Source organism: Nicotiana tomentosiformis, chromosome 12 (genome assembly GCF_000390325.3).
Source record: "Nicotiana tomentosiformis chromosome 12, ASM39032v3, whole genome shotgun sequence".
NCBI classification, from domain to species: Eukaryota; Viridiplantae; Streptophyta; class Magnoliopsida; order Solanales; family Solanaceae; genus Nicotiana; species Nicotiana tomentosiformis.
This window is the reverse complement of record NC_090823.1, coordinates 21766875-21786821: the sequence shown is the minus strand read 5'-3', so window position 1 is coordinate 21786821 and position 19947 is coordinate 21766875.

Below are 19947 nucleotides of genomic sequence, written 5' to 3'. Positions count from 1 at the left end.
TATTACTGCGTACAAGTTATTGTAAGTGGCCCGCTTTAGCCTCGTCACTACTTCGTCGAGGGTAGGCTCGACACTTACAGAGTACATGGGGTTGGTCGTACTCATACTATACTCTGCACTTCTTGTGCAGATACCGGAGTGGGTCCTAGCGGTGTTCAGCAGTTTTGTCTACGGAGACTTGCGGTACAACTACACAACGTTCGTAGCCCTGAAGTCCCCTTCCCTCATATCTTTACGGTTTTTCTGAGTTTCAAAACAGTGTATTTATTCAGACCATGTTTGTAGCACTCTAGATGTTCATGTACTCGTGACACCAGTTTTTGGGTTATGTTTAGACTCGCTATTCAGTATTATCATACTATGCTTTAGGCTTATATTGTTTTCATTGTTATTATCTTGTCGTAAATTGTTAAAATCAGTAAATTTTTTGTTCACGCCGGCTTGCCTAGCAAGTAGATGTTAGGCGCCATCATGACCCCGAGGTTGGGATTTCGGGTCGTGACACGAATATTCATGTATTTTTTGAATTTTTTCTGCTTGAATACAACTGAATTGAATACAATGTAAAAGTAGCTACGAATAAATATATTTAATTGAATACAACCAAATATCTTTTTATTTTTTTAATATAGCCAAATTCAATACAACAAAATACATCAAAACTGTATTCATTAATACAGTCTATCCTATATGCACGAATTCGAAAAATACAGGCGTCTGGTAAAATATGTTTTGCTATGGATAGTAAATACGAAAATTATAGTTGCGCCACGTAAATACCCTTTAAATTATAATGGTTTCTAAAAATTCCTCTTTATATACCTATGGCAAATCGTGTTTACATTTGCCTCTTTCTCCTGTCGGATACCCTTCCAAATGCTCATAATTTTTAGCGGGAAAGTCCGATTGACAAAGATTTGAAGCGTTGAAGATTTTATTTCAAGGGCATTCACAACTTTGCTCCAAAACAACTATATTCAAATTCAACCTACATTAAGTTCTACTCTATTGATGTTAGGTCATGAGATACCTTGGGCATCTCTTCCCATTAACATATCCCAATGGCATCACCACCCTAGATCGTGTGGATCCATACACATCTTAGAGTTACCTTAATTACATCATTAAACACGAACTTAGTCCAAATAATCAATACTAAAAATTTATGGGGCATTACTGAAATGTTATCAAGAAGCATTTGCCAACAATAATAATAACAAATCCAGTGTAATCACACAAGTGATGTCTCATGAGAGTAGTATATATGTAGCCTTATCCATACCTTGTGAAGGTAGTGAGACTGTTTCTGATACACCCTCGACTCAAGAAAAGCATAGTAACAACATTATTGAAAAGAAATGCAGTAGTGGAGAAACCATGTAAAAGAAGCAGTAACACGAAGCAGTACTAACAACAACAAGATAATAAAAAACTAAAACAAAAAAACAATCGGTACTAATAAAAATCTAAGTATAAGAAAGTATGAGAATACTATTGATAATATATGTAATAAAAGGATAAATGTGTGATTACCTACTAGCGTGCTATCTTAGTATTGGACATCCACACCTTCCTATTAAGGGCAATATGCTCGGTAAGCTGCGGATGTAACGTTTATTGCTTTATCACATCTCTCTAATATTTTTTTGGACTACCTCTACCTCTCCTCATCCATCATGGCCAACCTCTCATACATTCTCAATGGGTCATCTAGGCATCTCTTCAGATGTCACGACACAAAATCCCACCACATGCGTCGTGATGGCACCTAGTCTCTAAGACTAGGTAAGCCGATTACAATTACATTTCAATCCATTTAAAAAAAAATAGATTATGAATTAAATAGATAATCAAAACCAACAACGGTACAATTTTTATATACCAAGAGCGAAAATAATTACAAATATAACAACCTTCCAAGACTGATAGTAATGAGTCACGAACTCTAACTGAATACATGGAATGATCACGAGGACCGAATATACGATACTGTTTGATTAAAAATTAACAGTACAATGAAATGAAAAGACTCCAAGGGACTGCGACGACCAAGCAGCTCTACCTTAAATCCTTACGGCCCCGCTTTAACTCTGCTCAAGTCCGATACCTCCAATACCTGGATCTGCACAAAAATATATAGAAGTGTAGTATGAATACACCACAGTCGGTACCCAGTACGTATCAAGACTAACCTCAGTGGAGTAGAGACGAGGTACAGTCAAGACACTCACTAGTCAAATAACCTATGCAATATAGTATACAAAATAATACTGAAAAATAACTAGCAATGATAACAAGAACATCATAATTATTGCTCAGACGAATAATAAATACAAATACACCCAATTAAATAAAATTCTTCAAATAAATTTTCTTCAGATATAATTCTACCAAATAACTCTTTTTCAAATATAATTTTTCTCAAATAAATATCTTTCAAATACAATTCTTTCATATAATACTTTTTAAATAAAACTCCTTCCAAATAAATATTTTGAATATAATGCTTCAATTAAAAAGTCACCATGTGACACCTCATTTCATAATCATAAAAATACTAGTCTCAGTCTATTTTCATATTTTTCATAAACACAGGTCTCAACCCATTTTTCATATCTCCACGGCATTTCGTGCCCATAATTAAATCATCATATTTCTCCAGCACAGCGTGCCCTCATTTCATATCTCACATGTACGGACAACTCACGTGCCAATATCCTTAATGTATATAAGATCCACATGATCAATTTATTTTTCAATAAAGTAAGGTAAAAATCATTAAATCAAGTAAGAAATCAATAAATGAATGAATTTATTTTAGGATCATTTGGGTGGAGAAAATAATATTTCAATTAAAATGAAACATCAAATAAACTACTGATTTGGATATAAAATTTATTAAATTAAAACATACTAGAATTTTTCTTTTATTTAAAATAACTCAATCATCAAAAACAAGTACAACCCAAAAATACAAATCCTTAAAGTCTCGTACGAAACAGTCGAGGCCAATACAATACATCAAGAAATACAAAACACTTAATATTAAGTGAAATACTACATCAAGGAAAAATATAAGAATTTATAAATTTCGGAAAAATAAAATAACCAAAGGCAAGTGCAGCCATAGAGAAATATCAACAAAAGGGAACTCTCGAGGTACCGCCTCGTAGTCTCAAATCATAAATAAATTCACAATATCTCATTTTCTCATATCACCGCGGGAGCCTTCACATTTAATTTTAAAGAAATTATTTTTCCCGAAATAGCATCCCGCGTTTTTAGCCGCCCTTATCACACCGCATGACTTCTAGTAGTTCCTCTACTAGCCACGCGTTTAAAGCCACTCTTATCTCATCGCATGCATTTCAACACCCTGACCTTATATCACCGCATGACTTCTAGTAGTTCCTCTACTAGCCAAGCGTTTCAAGCCACCCTTATCTCACCACATGCGTATCAATATCACAATATTTCACAAATTGCATCTCAAGTGCCCAAATATCACAGCATAATACAACTTGCACCTCAAGTGCCCAAATATTACAACATATCACAAATTGATATTACAACATATCACAAATTGCATATCAAGTGCTCAAATCTTACAACATATCACAAATTGCACATCAATTGCTCAAATCTTACAACATATCATAAATTCCACATCAAGTGTTCAAATATTATAACTTTTCACAGAAATCAACAATACATTATTTTTTCACAATAAGGAACTCACGACTCGATCATAATGTGTACACCATCTTAACAAAATGTTCGGGAGTGAACAACTCAACCGAATAATATTTCACAATTTGGCAATTTGTCGCAATATGATTCACGACCTTTTTAATTCAATACCAAATTTTTAACAACGTGAATTGAAAAGTAATTCATCAAGTAACAACACCTCTTTTAAATCACAACTTCAAGAAATAAATAGATTTATTTATCTTATTAACTAAATTTTCTATTTAAATTATTTATAGGTAAAATCAATAATGAAAGTGTTTTTCATAAAAATGGCAACTCAAACAAATACAGAGTTTACGTAAAAGTCAAGTGACAATCACAAAAAATTATCATATAAAAATAATCTCGGCAAATAAGGAATGAGGCATGACAAATAAGGGAATTAATAAGTTACAACAATTTTCCAATTTAATACTCAAGGGCGTCTACGAATTTCAACCGATATAATATGCACATATAAACCAAGTACGTACTCGTCACCTCGCGTACATGATTTTCAATTACACAATTTTCACATAAGACTCAATGCCTAAGGGGTAATTTCGCCCACTCAAGGTTAGGCAAGATACTTAGCTTTTTGAAGTTATGTCGATATTTCAAAATAGCCGTCTTGCTTGAATACATCCTCCAAACAGCTCAAATCTATTCAAATTAATTCAATTTAGTCAATACTAATTATAGAAATTAATTCCATATGAAAATACTAATTTTTAAACAAAATCCGAAATTTAACTAAAAAATCGCCAGTCGGACCCACATCTCAGAATCCAACGACACTCACAAAATTCGACAACCCATTCAATTATGAGTCCATTCATATCAATTTTATCAAATTCCGATAATAACTCGACCTCCAAATCTTAAATTTTTATTTTTGGAAGATTTTGCAAAAACTTGATTTTTTCCATAAATTCACGGATTCACGATGTAAATGAGTATGAAATCATGAAATATAATCAATATAGGATAATGAACACTTACCCCAATATTTTCCCATGAAAATCGCCCAAGAATCGTGCTCCAAAAATCCAAAACGAAATGAAGGAAATGACCATTTTTGGTCCTTAAGTTTCTGCCCATCCGTCACTAAAAGTCCAGAACTTGCTTGTGCCAGCCTTTATTCAATTAATCATAACTTTATGTACAAATATCCAAATAATGAATGGTTTAACTTTCTGGAAACTATAATTAAAATACTACAACTTTCATGTTTTGAAGATTTTCCGATTTCTTATGAATTGCGAGATATAAGCTTCCAAGTTGGCTCCATGTATTAGAAATTTCTGGCAAAATTGCTCTACCAGCCTTCATTCAATCCATAATAACTTTATGTACAAATGTCCAAATAATGAATGGTTTAACTCTCCGGAAACTTAAATCAAAGGACTACAACTTTTACGTTTTAAACATTTTCAGATTCCTTATAGATTGCGAGATATAAGCTTCCAAAATTTGCTCCACGCATCAGAAATTTCTGGCGCAATTTCTGGGGAAACTGCTCTAACAGCCTTCAATCAATCCATCATAACTTTCTTTACGAATGTCCAAATAATGAATGGTTTAACTTTATGCAAACTAGATTCAAAGGGCTACAACTTTGAAGTTTTTAAACATTTTCAGATTCCTTATATACTATGAGATATAAGCTTCCAAATTCGGCTCTGTGATTGTACCAGTTGCTGTCCAAAAACAGCTTCTGCAGCAGAAAAATTCCAGCAGCTCCTTTTGTCCGAATCCATTCCGTTAACCTTACGAAATCCACCCGAGGCCCTCGGGACCTTAACCAATTATACAAACATGTCCCAAAATACAATATGAACTTAGTCGAGGCTTCAAACTACATCAAACAACATCAAAACGATGAATCGCACCTCAAATAAAAATCTATGAACTTTGAATTTTTAAATTCTATATCTTGCGCCGAAACACATCAAATCAATTCGGAATGATTTTAAATTTTACACACAAGTCATAAATGACATAATAGGCCTATCCCAATTTCCAGAATCAGATTCCAACCTCGATATCAAAAATTCAACCCCTGATCAAACTTCCCAAAAATTCAACTTTTGGCATTTCAAGCTAAATTCCATTACAGACCTCCAAATAATTTTTCGGACACGCTCCTAAGTTCAGAATCACCATACAGAGTTATTTATATTATCAAAATTCTATTCCGGAGTTGTTTGCTCAATAGTCAACTCTCCGGTCAACTCTTTACATTTAAGCTTCTCATTAAGGATTGTTTCTTTTAATAAATCCGAATCTTCCGAAAAATCAAAATCAACCATACCCGCGGGTCATAATACTTATTACAAAATTGCTCGATACCTTAAGTCGCTGAACGGGGCATTAATTTTTAAAACGACAAGTCGGGTCGTTACATCAGATCCATCATGGCAAACCTCTCACACTTTCTCAGTGGGGCATCGAGGCATATTTTATGTACATGGCCGAACCGAATACAGAGAATTGGTTGTTGTTGTTATTGTTTTGTTAAAGAAAATTTTGACTCAACACTCTCTGAAATAGGATCTTCGTAGTTTTTATTTTTATTTTTTTGTACATTTTATTATTTTCTTTCCTTTGATCCCCTTTGTTGGAGCTATTACTAATTTAGTGACTTGAACCCAAAATCCTGAGGTTGCAAGTGCGGGTGCTGATCATCTGAGAACCCCTATTAGAACCAAAACTTTAAAGATGAAGACTTTTATCTTTTACCCAAGGCCTATCATGTCAAATCATCAAGAACAAATACTAGATGCAGAAGCGTACCTGAATCTATGAGTGCCACAGAGATCACTGGATCTTTCGGTCTATGGTCTTCCAAACACGTAAGCCGTTCTACTCTTTCCAACGATGAGATGTTAGAAAGAAAACCCTATGTCTGGGGATCATAACCCTATTAATAGGTGCACACGTTTGTGTATTTCTAATTTAGTCCATCATTATATTAGAAACATCCAGGTATTTACACATAAAATCACATACTTTAGAAGGCATCTTATAGACTCATTTAACTTTAAAACCTTAATAGATCACTTTCAATTTGGGTCAACCTTTTAACAATAGAAACCAACATACAATTATTCTTAATACAAAATATATATGTGCAAGTCCATATATTCCTTACAATCTCCCACTTGGACTACACATATATATGTATATATATAACTTTATAATTGTATGTCACCTTATGAGCTTAAAAATATTTTCTAACATAAACCAAAGTACCTTCAAACAATCTCGTCCATCAATCATGCCAATATTGGACCAAGGCGGCTTTTATTTCATTTATCACAACTAAACCTTCCTTGATCACGAATTTCAATAACCAAATGACATAGATCAAGTATGGATGTTTAGCATGAAAATTACATGCAATGTGATCCAAGTATGCCTATTTCTAACTGGTCCTACTGAAAAACAAATCAGAGTGAAAAATAATATGAATAATTTACTTATGCAGAAATAATCTCAAATACCCTTAAACTGAAATCATAACTTGAAACTAAATTATGTCTATAAAGAACATTTAAGAGGTTACAAACTCCCACTGAAACTAAATATCCTTAAATAACATAACACCCTTTTGAGCAATATGCTCATGAAAACCTTGGGTGGTTGTCCCTTAGTAAGTGGATCCACAACCATGGAGTTTGTACCAATTTGCTCTATAGATACCTAGTCACTCTGAACTCGTTCTTTAACAACCAGGAACTTTATGTCAATGTATTTTAATTTTTACCGCACTCCTGTTATTATTAGAATACAAGAGTGCTAACTTATTATCACAAAATAACTTAAGTATACTTTCAACTTTATCTATAAATTTGCAGCCAGTAAAAATATTATACAGTCATATTCCATAATCAGATATCACCTTATATGCTATAAAGTCAACTGTCATGGTGAAATGAGTTATGAGTATTTGGTTACCACTCTTCCTTATATAACTTATCCACCAAGGATATAGATGTAAATATAATTCATTCTATATTAGCATCCAATGAAGTTGGTATTTGAATACCTGATTATCTTTAATTTTTTTGAGTTACTTCAGTGGCGGATCCAGAAATTTCATCAAGGGGTGTTAAAATATAAATAATTAGATACATCAAAAAGTAAAGGGGAGTCAACGTATAGTAAATATACATAAAATAAAAAAATTATATAACAGAATAGTGTAATTTTCCGGCGAATGGGTGTCGCTTGACACCCCTTACTTCAATGTGGCTCTGCCACTGAGTTTCTTTATGTGAGCATAAACAAGTGTATCTATGTTTCCTGTAAGTACCTTATGAACCTTTTGGTTGCTTTTCAAAATATTCTAAGTTATTTTAATATCTGCCCAACATATTAAAGTTATATGCAAATATTCAAACGCATATTAATTAGAAAAATGTATTTACTCCCACTAAACTCATGATATACACAATCATCACCAAGATTCACCCCGAAACAAAATGAGATAATAACTTGATAAAATTAGCAATACCATTAGTGAGATATTTTCTTAAGTCCATAGATGATTTTCTTTATTGAAAATTATTTTTGAGGTTGTAGAGTTTGTTCTTTATGAACTATTTCTTGAAGGACAGGTTGAATGATATTGTCTTTGATCCGAATTTGCTTCTTGAATAATGTCAGGAATAGAAAGTTGTTCCAGAGCATTTTAATAATAATTAGAGGAATATAAATATGTTCCTCTTCAAAGACAAGTCCTTAACACCCCCCTCCCCCTCCCAATAAACTCAACATACTCAAAGAATCTCATATTATTGAAAAAAGTAGCCTTAGTAGTGGGATAACAATTCTGAAAAATTTAGGGGATAGAAAATATTATTGGACAGAAGTCTCTTAATTCTCCTTTAAAGATATGACCTAATTTTTTGTGCCACAAAGAAGGTGACTACTGTATGGTTAATTTACCTTTATTATCAGTTATGCTAACATACAAGGTTTATTAAACGAAGCATTCATAACAAGTAAGTATAGATTATTGAACCTGATAAAGAGACGGGACCAACCAATTTTGAATTACGAAAGAGACTAACTTTTTTATTTTCAAATAAATAAAAATAACCAAAATTATCTAATACAAAAAAAAAAAAAAAGAAATCAAATTCCATCCAAGAAAAACAATGCAACATAAGTCTCGTTCAAATTCAAATAAAACCAGTTCTTAACAATAATCTAAATATTCCAATTGCTTCGACTTTCACTGACTTGCCGTCACTATCGTAGATGTATCTTTCACCATCATTAGGCTTTCGATAGTTCAGGAAACCTTGCATAGAAATAATGATGTGAGTGATTACACCGAAATCTGTCCACCATATATGTCTTGGTACCGAAATCAAATTAACCTTAGAACAAATAAAATTAAGAGGTGTACTTTTTTTTGCACGCTATTCGTGATAGTTGGTACAATCCTTCTTATTATGAACTGCAATTTTACAAAAGAAAAAATTATATGTAGTTGATTCCTGATGTTATTTCTTTTGTGTTGCTGTATCCGTAGCTTCCTTGTTCTTTCTCTTCTTGTCCTTCCTTTTGCCCTTAGGCACAACGGCTAAGTGAATACTTTTTGTCTTTTCCTGCTTCAATCTATCCTCTTCCTGCACATAGTGTGAGATGAGCTAATTTAGATATCAAGTATCTTTCTGATAATTATAGCTCACCTTAAACAGGCTAAACTGTGATGGAAGGGATATCAAAACCAAATGCACCAACAAGTCCTCAGAGAGGTGTAATTCAAATGCTTTCAACTTAGAAGGAAGATGAGAGATTTGCATGATGTACTCCCTAATGTTACCTTTGCCTTAGTACCTCATTGAAATCAGACTTGTCAAGAGTGTACCAATCTCAGCCTTTTCACTCTTGATAAATACTTTTTCAATTTCAGCCATAAATACTTTAGCCGTTTTAACCTTGTCGGACATAGTGCCCCTGAAGGTTTCTGAAATGGCTTTCTTCATGATCATCATGCACATGTGATTTGATGTCTCCCACATTTCCATCTTCCTCTTTTAATTAGAGGTACTCTTATATGTAAGAGGTGATGAAGAATCAACCCTTAACACAAGGTCGAGATCCATGACTCCGAGAATTATGTTGAGATTCTCTTGCCATGACTTGAAGTTAGTGCCATTCAACATAGGAATTGAATTGATGTTGGAATTAATATTTGCAGGAGTAATATTAGCTGAATCAGAGAACACCAAATAACAAAATAAGCTCACATAATACTTAAAATCAAAATGAAAATAAGCTTGAATAAAGGTAAACCCCATCTCATGGTACCGTCACTCTATTAATATTTTATCTTTGGACAAAATATTAATTTGTAAGTGGTTTCTTGATGTGTAATCAAACACTGATAATAAAAAATATGTCGAATAGTAAATCTTCCTTTGGGCTGATTTATTATCCACATGTAAAAACCAAATAGTCATCACGTGTTTATTACCACAAGAATGCACATGCAGTTCTGTTAAACATTGAACTTCCTTCGGGCCGATCTATATTCACATAGGTTACACATACATAACCTTTTATATTTCAAAACAAATAAATCTCTACACAAGCGGTCACTTTTGTGACATCAAGTTTTAACTTTATTTATCTCAAAATATATGTAATCATACCAATATTCAAATTTAAATTCTCCAAAAAACATACAAATTTTCAAGCTATAATAAATCAATGGTGGGCCTCAATTCATGTTCCTCAAACATAATACACTGCTAGCATTCGTATAATACACCAGTTCATGAATACATACATCAATTCAAAAAAGTTATTTATGCACCAAAGCCTTTCTAGCAGCGAATGTATGCCGCAAAGGGGCATCCAAAACTCTAAAATACTTTGAGTCATCTTCAAGTAGTAACCATCATCATATTTCTTTAAACTTTTCCTCCATTTTCTTCAATAGTTTTATAATAAATAAAAAAGAAGCAAAAATAGTAACCAAATAGCCAAATGCATAAAGAAGGGTAAACCTTCTTTCTCTATAACGCCAAAAATCAGTAGTGGCATGTCACGATCCCAATCACTATCCATAGGATGTCGTGATAGCATAAGCCTAACATACATAAAACTTCAAGTTTAAACTAATAGCTATCTTAAAAGAATTCTGCAACACAATTTAACATAACACCCAAAATCCGGTGATACCGAGTCACAAGCTCTACATAAGTATACTGAACATCCCTATACAACAATATCTATAAAAAAGAAAGTGACAGAGAAACTAGATAGAGGGTGACTCCGATGCCTGCGAACGCCGGTAGGTATACCTTGAAGTCTCTGATCCAAGCTCGACTCACTGATGCCCAGACTGGTATGAAGTACCTGGATCTGTACAAAAAGATATGCAGAAGCGTAGTATGAGTACACCACAAAGAAACCCAGTAAATATCAAGTCTAACCTCGGTAGAATAGTGACGAGATCAGGTCAAGACACCTACTGAAATAAATAATGAAACTGAACAAGTATACTATAACACGATAATTAAAACAAGGGGACTGAGACAAAGAAGAAATATAGAAAGAATGGATATATTGAGACTAAGGCAACTAAGACATCACGGAAGAAACACATAATAAGAGTGCCAAGGAAATGATGCAACATGACACAGTGATGTGAATGAAGGTATCAACAAGAATTACTACCGAGATACCGCCTCGTAGTCTCATTTCACAAATTAAATCACAATATTTCCTTATATCACCGTGGAAGCCTTATATTTAGTTTTAAAAATTATTTTTTTCGAAATATCTACCCGCATTTTAGTGCACCTTATCACACCGCGTGGATTCAAGTAGTACCCCTATTAGAAACACGTGTATCAAACCCTCCTTATCTCACCGCATGAGTACCAACCCCAAATTCTTATACCACCGCATGCGTATCAATATCACAACATATCACAATTCGCACCTCAAGTGTCCAAACCACAACTTGCGAAAAGAAGCCAACAACAATAATGTTTCCACAATAAATAGCCCATGGCTAAACCACAAAATGTACAAAAATCTCAACAATAGCAGCTGGAAGTGAATATTTCAACAAGAATAGTATTTCATTAATTTACAACCTTGCCTCAATATGAATCATGACCTTTATAACTTCAACACAATAATTCAACAATAAGATATTACAAGAAATAACAACTTCAAGTAAGATAACTCAATAGTAAAATAATTAATAAGAAAATGGGAGAACAATAACTTCAACTAAGCATGTAAAGACAATTCGCAAGTAAGAGATGAGACAAATATTTACAATGTCAAGTAAGTCACGTACGATAGGTTAATGACGATTAAGATAACATGTTATGATAATTCAATTAAAGGTAAGAAAGAATCTACATAACTCCAACCGGCCAATTATCACATTTAGTTCGTGTACCCACTCGTCACCTTGCGTACACGGTCTTCACGTACCACTATTAACATAAAAATAACACCAATCCTAAGGGGTAATTTTTTCATACAAAGTTAGGCAAGACTTACCTCAAAACATGCTAACTCAATCAACTAGTAAGCCCTTTCCCTTATTATTCAAATCTGAATGGCTCAAATCTAGCAAAAATAACTTTATACCATAAATACAAACCATAGGAAACTATTCTGAATAATAAAATTACAATCTTTAAAGAAAATCAAAAAGTAAACTCAAAAAGTCAACCCCGAGCTCGCGTCTCGGAACCCGACCAAACTTATAAAATATGAATACCCATTCGATAACGAGTCCAACCATACTAAAATTATTCAAATCCAGCCGCAAATCGCCTTTCAAATCCTCAAAATATGGTCTATGAAGTTTTCACAATTTTCCTAACGTTTCTAACCCAAAACACTAATTAAATGATAAAAACAATGAAGAATCACTTACTCCAATCAATTCCTTGAAAATACCTCTTGAAATCGCCATAAACCGAGCTCTCTAAGTCCAAAAGATGAAGAATAAAATAAAATCCTCGTTTTTTAAATTTAACACTGCTGCCCAGTTATCCTCTTTCGCGATCGCGGACAAATATTCGCGAACACGGAGAACAAATCTCCTCAGCTAAAAAGACACACTATCGTGATCACGTGAATACGGTCGTAAACGCCATCGCGTGACTACGGACAACACCATGTGAATGCGAAGAACAATGTGAGCCTCAACATCGACTCTCCTTCCTTATATGCGAACGCGGCCACATCCATGCGTTCGCGATGCACCAGCTCTTCAACCTTCATGATCACACCCCTCACTTCACGAACACGAAGAGTAAAATCCCAACAGTCCCTAAGGACCCTACGCGATCGTGGGAGAATCTTCACGAACGCGTAGAAGGTAACCAGAACAGGAAAAACCAGCAGTCCTCTTTCAAGAACAAATGGTTCGAACTCAATCCAAAACACACCCGGGCCCCCCAGGACCCCGTCTGAATATACCAACAAGTCCTAAAATATGATACGAACTCACTCGAAGCCTCAAATTACATCAAACAACACTAAAAACACAAATCGCACCTCGATTCGAGCCTAAGGAACTCATGAACTTCTAGTTTCTAAAACTAATGCCGAAACATACCAAACCAACTCCAATTGACCTCAAATTTTGCACACAAGTCATAATTGACACAAAGGACCTATTATAACTTCCAGAACCAAAATCCGGACCTGATATCAATAAATTCAGCTCCCAGTCAAACTTCTCAACCTTTCAAACCTTCAACTTTTCAACTTTCGCCAATTCAAGCCGAAATGACCTACGGACCCCCAAATCAATATCCGGACATGCTTCTAAGTCTAAAATAACCATACAGAGCTATCAGAACCATCAAAACTCCATTCCGGAGTCGTCTACATAAAAGTCAAACTCCAGTCAACTCTTTCAACTTAACCCTCTAACTTAGGGACTAAGTGTCCCATTTCACTCCGAAACTCACCTGAAACCAAAATCAAACACCCAGGAAAGTCACATAACCACAATACAACAACTAGGAGGCAGTATATAGGGGAACGAGGCTAAAATACTCAAAATTACCGGCCGAGTTGTTACATCCTCCCTCTCTTAAAACAAACATTCGTCCTCGAGAGAGTATAGAGACATACTTGGAGTGGTGAAAAAATGAGAATAATGCTACACATATCATGCTAGGTCTCCTAAGTCACCTCCTCGACTGGTTGACCCCTCCACTGAACCTTCAGTGAAGCAATGCTCTTTGACCTCAACTTTCAGACCTCCAGTTAGACTGAGCTGAAATCTAACACATGGGACGGATCAACGTGATACTTCTAGAGCATAGAAACATGGAATACCGGATGAACTGCGGCTAGAATAGGTTGCTATGAAAGCTTGTAGGCCACCACACCAACTCTCTCAAGAATCTCAAAAGTTTTGATATACCTAGGGCTTAACTTGCCCTTCTTCCCGAACCTCATAACACTCTTCATGGGAGAAACTCAGAGCAAGACCTGCTCACCAACCATGAATGCAACATTACAAACCTTCCGATCCGCATAACTCTTCTGTCTAAATTGGGTTGTACGAAGCCGATCCTGGATCAACTTGATCTTCTCCAAGGCATCTCGAACCAAATCCATGCCTAATAACTTAGCCTCTCCTGGCTCAAACCAACCAACTAGGGAACAACACCATCTCCCATATAGGGCCTTATAAGGAGCCATCTGAATACTCGATTGGTAGATGTTGTCGTAGGCAAACTTTGCAAGCGGCAAGAATGTAATGACCAGACTTGTCGTTTTAAGAACTTATGCCCCGTTCAGTGAATTAAAGTCTCGAGCAGCTTCATAATATGTATTATGACCCGCGGGTATGGTCGAGTTTGAATTACTGAAGATTTGGAATTTAATTAAAAAAACAATCCTCACTTAGAAGCTTAAATGGAAGGAGTGGATCGGAGAGTTGACGTTTGATCAAACGATTCCGGAATGGAATTTTGATGATGTTAATAACTCTGTATGGTAATTTTGGACTTAGGAGCGTGTCCGAAAAATTATTTGGAGGTCTGTAGAGGAATTTGGCTTGAAATGGCGAAAGATGAATTTTGGAAAGTTTGACCGGGGGGTTGACTTTTTGATATCGTGGAGGGAATCTGATTCTGGAAATTTGAATAGCTTCGTTATGTCAATTATGTCTTGTGTGCAAAATTTGAAGTCATTCCGGATTGATTTGATGTGTTTCAGTACAAGATATAGAATTTGAAAGTTCAAAGTTTATAGATTTTGATTTGGGGTGCGATTCATCATTTTCATGTTGTTTGAGGTGATTTGAGAATTCAACTAAGTTCGTATGATATTTTAGGACCTGTTGGTATATTTGGTTAGGGTTCCGAGGGATTCAGGTGAGTTTCGGACGGTTAACAGATCATTTTTGGCCTTTGGAAAATAACCGATAGCTGCTGGCATTTTCTTATGATTTTCCTTATACGCGATTCCGAAAGTCCGTCTGCGATCGCGTAGAGTAATTTGGGCAGAGGAGACTTTGTTCTACGCGATCGCGTAAATGGGGTTGCGATCGCGTAGGCTTAATTGGGCAACAGAAAAAATTGTTTTATGCGATCGCGAGGGAAAGTTCGCGATCGCGTAGGTTGGGCCAATCTGTGCATCACGATCGCGTGGCATTATTTTCGATTGTGTAAGGTTACTTGAGGGCTTCTGCGTTTTGCGCTTCGCGATCGCGTGAAGCAGGATGCGATCGCGTAGCTTTGAGATTTTGTAACTCGTGAACGTGTGAAGAGGGCTGCGATCGCGTAAAGCTGGTAACTCTGTGCTTTCCGATCGCGTGCGGATATCCGCAATCGCGTAGAGTTAATTTGGGCAGTGGAAATTTGTGCTTCGCGATCGCGTGGGGATGTTCTCGATCGCGAAGAAAGCACATCTGGGCAGAATTAAAATTCCCAAAAATGGAGGGTTTGAGTTCATAACACAAAATCAAATTGGGAGCTCGGTATAAGGCGATATTTGGAGAGATTCTTGCATGGGTGTTTGGGGTAAGTGATTCTTATTCAGTTTTGATTAATTTCCATGATTATGTCTTTGAATCTATCATTTAATGGGTGAATTAAGTTGAAAAATGTAGAAAACCCTCTTGGTTTAAATTTAAGATTTGGAGGTCGAGTTGTTATTGGAATTCGATAAAATTGGTATGGTTGAACTCGTATCGGAATGGGTGTTCGGATTTCATGAAAATTATGTCGGGTTCCGAGGGGCGAGCCCCGTGTTGACTTTTGTTGACTTTTTGGAATAAATGCTTAAGTCGACGCATTATTATCTGGAATTGTTTTCGATGAATTTTAATAAAGTTATACAATTAATTTGGATAGATTTGAGATGTCCGAAGGTCAATTCAAGTAAGAAGGCTATTTTGGAATATCGGCCTAACTTCAAAAAGGTAAGTGTCTTGCTTAACCTCGAGTGGAGGAATTACCCCTTAGGCATCGAGTCTTATGTGACATTTGTGAAATGTGAAAAGCCGTGTATGTGAGGTGACGAGTATGTACTCGGGCTTATATGTGCAAATTTTATTGGATTAAAGTCTTAGGCAGTATTGTGTAGTAAATTGGGTAATTATGGACAATTATTAAATCATCTGTTTGCCATGCCTAAATTCTTGTTGTTGAATTTGTTTTTATATATCAATTTGATATGATTGTTACTTGAAATATTTATGAAATTTCGTGAGTATTGTTGGTTTAATATTTCTTGAAAATTAATTTCAATATGAATTTTCCCTATGCAAATAATTAATTAAGCAAGTTTAAAAAGAAGGGTTAATATAATTATCTAAATTTAGATTAATGAAGGTCTTGCTTTATGCTAAGTAATTCCTATCTCTGTTGATTGTTTTTGGGGTGTTATACACATTGTGTGGAGCCTTCGGCTATTTGTTGTGAAATTAATTGATTTGGTTGTGTCTTTGGAATTTTGGTTATGGCCATTGGGCAAATTGTGATATTAATTGATTTTGTTATGTTGCTGTGATAATTTTCCGTGTTAATTGTTGTGTTGTGTGAGTTATTATTTTGAGGCGATAAGGGTGGCATTTCACCGTTGATATTATGTGGGTATAAGGTTGGCATTTCACTGTTGTTGTATTTGTTGAAATATTATCTGGGCGGAGTGATAAGGGCGGCTATAGGAGCGATAAGGGTTGCTATTGATATTGTTAGGGCAGAGGGATAAGGGTAGCTATAGGAGAGATAAGGGTGGCTATTGTCAGGGACGATATGTGATGATGTGGAGTTGTGGTGTTGGTCATTTTCATGTGATGTTGTGATTTTCTTGTGTTTATTTTTATACCTTGTGCAATTTGTCTTGTTGTTGGTAAATAGATAACAATCTGATTTATGTTGAAATTGAGAGCGTGTGGCTATTGCCATGCAGATTATAAAATGAAATATGGGCACGAGGTGCCGTCAGTAAATAATGAGGATATTGGCACGTGAATTGTCCAGGCAATTGTGATATGAAATGTGGGTACGAGATGCTATGATTTAATGATAAAGATATTTGGCGCGTGAATTGTCCGTGCAGTTGTGATATGAAATAAGGGCACGAGGTGTCGGAAAAATATGATGATTTAATTATGGGCACGAGGTGTCGTGGCAATATAAAAAATGGGTCGAGACCCGTGTTTACGAAAAATATGAAAATGGGTTGAGACCCATATTTTTATGATTATAAAACGAGGTGTCACATGGTGACTTTTTAATTGAAAGAATTATATTTAAAATATTTATTTGAAAGGATTTTTATTTAGAAAGTATTATATGAAAGAATTATATTTGAAAGGTAATTATTTGAGAAAATTATATTTGAAAGAGAGTCGTTTGAAAGAATTATATGTGAAAGACATTTATTTGAAGGACTTGATTTAATTGGGTGTAATTGTATTTATTAATTGTTGAGCGATATTAATGGTATTCTTGTTGTCTGCTGAGCATATCATTGGTTGTTTTATGTTGCCCTTATTGTTATTTGTTTTCTATTATTTTGTATATTATATTGCACAAGTTATTAGACTAGTGAGTGTATTGATTGTACCTCGTCTCTACTCCATTGAGGTTACTCTTGATACTTACTGGGTACCGACCGTGGTCTACTCATACTACACTTCTCTATATTTTTGTGCACAACCAGGTATTGGAGATATCGGACTTGAGCAGAGTTAAAGCGGGATCGTAAGGATTTAAGATTGAGCTGCTTGGTCATTGCAGTCCCTTAGAGTCTTTTAATTTCATTATACTGTTAATTTGTAATCAAACAATATTGTATATTCGGTCCTCGTGATAATTCCATGTATTCAGTTAGCGTTCATGACTCAATACTACCTGGTGCCATCACGACGCCTGTGGTGAGATTTTGGGTCGTGACAAAGAACTGATCTGAAGAATCCCTGAACTCCATAACACATGCACGAAGCATATCCTCAAATATCTGAATGATGCGCTCGGACTATCCGTTCGTCTAGGGGTGGAATGTTGTACTCAACTTTACCCGTGCCTAACTCACGCTGTACGGCCCGCCAGAATCACGATGTAAACTGTGTGCCCCGGTCAGAGATGGACACTGGCACACCATGAAGTTGGACAATCTCGCGAATATAGACCTGATCCAGCTTCTCTGAAGAATAAGTAGTCACCACCAGAATGAAATGAGGCAAGTTGGTCAACCTATCCACAATTACCCATACTGCATCAAACTTTTTCTGAGTTCGTGGGAGCCCAACAATGAAATCCATGTTAACTTACTCCCATTTTCAATCGAGAAGCTCAATCCTATGAAGCAACCCACCTGGCTTCTGGTGCTCATACTTCACCTGCTGACAATTTAGGCACTGAGCTACATACTCCACTATGTCTTTCTTCATTCTCCTCCACCAATAGTGCTGCCTCAAATCCTGGTACATCTTAGCGGACCCAGATGAATGGAGTACCGCAAACTGTAGGCCTCCTAAAGAATCAACTCACGTAACCCATACACATTGAGCACAGATAATCGGCCCTATATCCGCAACACACTGTCAACTCCGATAGAAACCTCCTTGGCATTGCCGTGTTGTACTGTTTCCTTAAGGACAAGAAAATAGGGGTCATCATACTGACGCCCTCTGATGCAATCATATAGCGAAGACCGAGAAACCACGCAAGCCAAAACTCGACTCAGCTCCGAAACATCCAATCTAACAAATTGGTTATGCTAATGGCCTCTCTACTGTCGGTAGATATGCTAAACTACCCAAACTCTCCGCCTTTCGGCTCAAGGCATCGGCTACCACATTGGCCTTCCTGGGATGATATAGAATGATGATATCATATTCCTTAAGCTGTTCTAACCACCTCCACTGCAAGTTAAGATCTTTTTGTTTGAACAAATGTTGTAGACTCCGGTGGTCGGGTTAGACCGCACAGGGGACACCGTACAAATAGTGGCGCCAAATCTTCAAGGCGTGAACAATAACTGCTAATTCCAGGTCATGGACATGATAATTCTCCTCATCAACCATAAGTTGTCTAGATGCATAGGTAATCACCCCACCTTGCATCAACACTGCACCAAGGCCAACACATGATTCATTACAGTGCATAGTGTAAGACCCCGAACCCGTAGGCAACCCCAACACTGGGGCTATAGTCAAATCAGTCTTGAGCTTTTGAAATCTCTCCTCACACTCCTAGGTCCATCTGAACGGAGCACCCTTCTGGGTCAATCTGGTCATAGGTGCAACAATAGATGAGAAACCCTCTACGAAACTAGGGTAATACCCTGCCAAACCAAGAAAACTCCGGATCTCATTAGCTAACGATGGTCTGGGCCAACTCTGCACTTCTTCAATCTTCTTTGAATCTACCTTGATCCCTTCTCTCGACTCCATATGACACAAAACACCACCGAATCAAGCCAGAATTCACATTTAGAATATTTGGCATACAACTTCTTTTCTCTCAAGGTCTGGAGCACAATTCTCAAATGCTGCTCATGATCCTCCGGACTGTGGGAGTTAACCAAGATTTCATCAATAAATAAAATGACGAATGAATTAAGATAGGGTTAGAATACACTATTCATCAGGTGCATGAATGTTGCTGGGGCATTGGTCAGCCCAAAGGACATCAGAAAGAACTCGTAGTGAACATACCTAGTCCTAAAAGCAGTCTTCAGAATATC